The sequence below is a fragment of the Anastrepha ludens genome, chromosome 4 (genome assembly GCF_028408465.1).
Source record: "Anastrepha ludens isolate Willacy chromosome 4, idAnaLude1.1, whole genome shotgun sequence".
Lineage (NCBI taxonomy): Eukaryota > Metazoa > Arthropoda > Insecta > Diptera > Tephritidae > Anastrepha > Anastrepha ludens.
Window position 1 is genome coordinate 41,749,582 of NC_071500.1, and position 5,141 is coordinate 41,754,722.

The window sequence follows — 5,141 nt, forward strand, 5'->3', positions numbered from 1 at the left end:
TGTGCTGCGGCACTGGCATTTATAAAAATTTGCACCCAAAAGAGACCATCGCCTGAGACTATCGATCGATCGTTGCGCTATTGTGCAGTTGCGGCTTTGTAATGTCAGCGCTGAACTTTGGAGCGTCGTCAGAGAAGCAACAATGGCCAAGTTGAAGCTGCTACATGCAACAAACAACAAATTCGCTTGGCGTCGCTCTTGCCTGAATTGTTGTTGTTAACTTTGCTTTGTGCTTAATTTTTTATACATACTTTTTATGCTTTCAATTGAAAACGAAAGGTGTAGCGTAAAATTTGGTAGCAGCAGCAGCAGCGATTACTTAAGGAAAGACAGCGGCGAGGCCAGCATATACGCCAAGCAGCGCTAGCTCTGCGGGCTGCGACGTCGACACCTACCTGCGCGGTTGAGGTTCGTCACTGCTGACTTTGGGTTATAACACCCTAGTTTGTCTGCTTATGATTGTTAGCAACTAGAAAAATACATAGTATGCGCCTAAGTATTAAAATAGAAGCGAATGAAAAAGTGAGTAAAAATCAGAAATTAATTTCATTCGACTAGGTTGAGGTGCGCTGAGATTATATGATGGTTGTGGGTTCGTTTGTTGTTGAAGTGTGCAAGTCGCAATTTGGCAGATTTAGGAAGTGGTCACGTAAAATGCCCTCACATAGTCGTTACGTTAAACCACAGCTGACAGTAGGGAGCTGCTTTTTTTGTTTTTTTTTCGCACTTTAAGCATTTTTTTGCCTACGGTTCCTTGTTCGCTGATGTCTCTGTTTGGTTGCTTTGAAGGGGTCACATTATTGTTTGTGGTTGCAGCTGCTATTTTACTTTTACCTGCTGCTGACATTTCATTGCTACATTAGCATTGTTGCTGCACAAAATCGTGTGGACATTTTTTGTTTTGACTTTGGATGCTTTTATCCAACTTATCGACTGCGTTACCGTCTACGTCGGCTGTGGCGTGCGTGCGATTGCGCGATTGTGCTATTAAATTGTCGCATTTCATTGTTATTGCACTTATTGTTGTGGTTGAGGCGAAAAATAGTTTTTTGTATTCATAAGATTTTTATGTAGCAATGCATATAATAGGTAGTTTTATTGTGTGTTACAATTTTTTCCCGTTTATCAATGCCGCTTTTCAGGTTGCTCGCTAAAGTCTTTTGTATTTGGAAGGGTTTAATTATGTGCTTTATATGCTTGTGCGCGCCTATGACGTGTACAAATGTGCAAGGTTGGCAAAGTTTGCTGGCCGTAATTAGCATTTATTAGTGGAATATTGAGCAGACCGCAAGATGACAATTAAATTTTTGTCTGAGCATATACGAGTATGTATTTAACTATGTGCATTGTATATACATTTGATGCGTGCAAGAGCACAAACATACATTTCACATCAATTAATGTAATCGTTGCGATAGGTAGTAAAGTTTATATGTTGCTGAAATTCTTTTTACAATCAGCGACAACCGAGAGGCGCTTTATGTTGCAATAAATGAAGTAAAGTGTTGCTTACAACAAGTTCATATTTCAAAAGTTTACTAACAAAACACATTAAAATCATTAAACCTATATATGAGTATATTTAAGCTTCCTAGCATTGGTTACTTATAAATAATAAGAGGAATTGCGGCTGTATCGATTGAGTCTTATGGATGCTATTGAACTTTTTCCAGCATAACCGACATTCTCTCGCTTAATTTGGATTTTGAAGTGGGCGATCGATAGTCATGTATATGTACATATTTCAATAATTTGACATACCTATAGTAGCTCAAAAGGGCCAAATCGCATCATCAAGGCAAATTTTTTTATTCGGTCCTCAAAATTTCACCCAATAGAGTGATGGGCGCGTGGTAGAAATGACAATCTAGGGCCCGGGGTTTTGGTATTTTTAAGTCCCGAAAATCCCGCTATTTGTAATCTCTTACGAATCATGTGAAATGGTAAATCCCTTTTGATAGCAAAAAAGCATCATTGACTAACTTTTTAGCAAATATTTTGAACATTTGTTTTGTTGAGATTAGATAAACATTGCGCAGACCTCTGCCACTCGAAAACTCAAATATTCATACATATTTAAAACGTACTAGGTTGTTCACTAAGTTTTGCAGTTCGATAAGAAAAATACAATTCTTTGATTTGAAATAAGCTTTACTATTCAGTATAGTCTTCTTGAACATCAATACACTTGTTGCAACGAGATTGCAATTTATGAATTCCATTCCTGAAGTGAGAATCTGGAAGAGCTGCGAAATACGCGTCCACAGCTGTTACGATCTTATCATTTGATGAAAAACATTTTTCACGCATCCATTTTTTTAGGTCTGGAAACAGATGGAAGTCGCAAGGGGCCAAATCTGGTAAATACGGTGGATGCTCCAACAATTCGAACTTTATTTCATGGATTTTAGCTATTTTAACAATGCTCTTGTGACATGGTGCATTCAGGAATTTTCTCTTTTATTTTCCTTTATAAGTTTGCAAGTAATCCACAAGCAAAAATCCTTTCGCATCACAAAAAACTGATGCTAACACCGTTTCGGCCGATTTCTGGACAGGAACTCGTTTCGGAGGCGAATTACCAGGTTCATACCAATTTTTAGCCCCTTTTTTGATTTAGAATCAAGCTGATAGACCAAAATCTTATCCGTAGGTATAATTGACACACGAAATGCACTTTATCTTTTCGAAAATGCTCTAAATGTTGCTGAGAAAATCATATTCGAATGTATTTTTGTTCCACGGCAAATCAAAAGCAGAAAGTGGCGATAGATAGGTCACACACTGAGATCGCACTGGACTAGAACCCGCAAGGGAGCAGAGGTCGCGGTCGACGTGTACGTACGATGGAAGAGTCTTGTCGAGGCTCTATGCTCCCGAGAGGAGTAAACAAGGAAAAAAAAAATTGATTGCGAAAAGTTCTTGTACACTTTGAACATTCGTTCATAAATTTACTTTGCTTTCAAACCTTTCAAAAATAAAAATTCCAACATTGCACAACACTTGATTTTTTTCCATTGTAAATGACTTGTAAACAAAGAGTGAATTGACTAATTGAAATGACCCTTCCCATACGCTCATATGAAGAGTGTACCAACAAACAAACAAAAATTTGGCCACTAACAACGCCCTCTCTTATCAAATGGCAAAACTTATTGAACAGCCTGGTACATACATAGATCATTAATAACCAGATATAATACATCTGATGAGTACATATGTAAACTTTAATTTAATCCTTTAAAAATTGTAAAATGAAAAAAAGAATGATATATAAAGCACTTTCTTGATGCCAATGTGATTTAAAAAATGAGTAATATGAAAGCATATTTCCTGTAAGTGAAATTCTCTGTTGTACTCAAAAGACAAAATTGCTACAAAATTTAAATTTTTTATAGATTCCATTAATGTGTCAATTTAAGCCAACTTTTCCAGCAAAAATATAATTTCCTCATTTTACTGAGTTTTCCGTAAATAAAAGTGACTATTAGCCAAAGTCAAAGTCAAGTTGAAGAATAAAAAACCTGACTTTTAAATCCTTTTTTATAGCATCCGGCAGCTATTTAATTACACTCGAATGTATGTTTGAATGATTATCCTGTTTTGTTCATTTGCCACCACAATGAATTAGTAATTCTCGTTTTGGAAGTTAACCGACAGTGCTGCTTGAACTTCACGTTTTTACGGTGGTAGAGTTTATAACTACCATTACAGTGAATGGTGAACGTATGCACGTTTAAATATGCATACCACAACTTTCTAACACCCAGATGAAAAGTATTTAGACGTTTTAATATGTAAGTATGTTCGTGGCTAAATATCGCTTATTGTGAGCGCAAAATAACTCTTGAGTTATTAGCATGAAATTGCGGTTTCAGTTTTTTATAACCAGCACCCTATTGTGCCAGGATACTAGTATAATTATGTTCACATAAATTGTTTAAAACAATGCCATGAAATTAAAATCGATGCCCCACAATCCTTGTATGCAACAAGGAAGTAATTAATTTAGAATTATCTCCATGCATAAGTCGACATCCCAGCTATGATTACTTCATAGTTTTTACAGACCACTTAGAACTGATATGAGCTGAAATTACTACAGATTGTTAAATAAACAGGTTAAAGAAGAGTTTAGAAATTCGTAAAAATCATTCTTTGACCCCGAAAAGTCAAGCAGAATAGAACTCGAGATCCCATTGAATTCACTTTGTGGGCGGGCAATAGGAGCATTACGCGCATAATTCGTGTTAAGCAATGCATGAAATCGGTAAATGTTGCGTAGAAAAATATAAATGGTACGGATATGAAAATGAATGTTACGGGATGAATAATCAATTTCTTCTTTAATTACACTAAAAACAAAAGACAGTGAGAGTATAGACCTTCTGCTCTCTAGAGCCTTTAAGTTAATTAGAATCAAACGGGAATTATAAGAAGGGATATGATTTGAGCAATTTAACGACCTGAGAACATATTTAAGGAACATCTTCAGTACATATTCAATTCTCTCAATTGCAAATTGGTATCAAGGCCTCGAGATGAATGTTGCATACTCTAATATAGAGATACAACAAAGTTAATGTGGCCAGTGATGGGGAATGGGAGTCAAAGGTCGCACCTTGATCATGAACAGATTGAAATAAAGTAGATATTAGCAATACTATAAGATGATTGGAAAACATTTTGAGTTTTGGCTAAAAAGTTTGGGAACATGAAAACATTTCTTGATTTAAGAGGGCTGTCAGAGTTACTGGACCAGCGAACGAGCAATTAATGGCTTTTAAGAGCATCTTCATAATTGCATAGATGTTTGCAATTGCAACATAGGAACATCCTAAGTATTACTAATCGTAGAAAATATCTTCAAATCATCAGCATTCAGCATAAAAAGTTGACAAACTACAGATACTATATATATATATAGAGAGCGAAGAGTAGAGGCCCTAAAATACGTGCCATAAGGCATACGTGAAAGGTTCCAGTCTTGCGTTGCTTTCGTTAATCTATTTAATTTTTGACAGGGAAGGAGATTAGCCTGCCGCTGCGAAAGGCCCCAAATATTCACCCTCAATCATTATCACACATCGTTTATCGGATAAATAAGTTTTCAACCATTGAAGAGAAACATAATGAAAAGT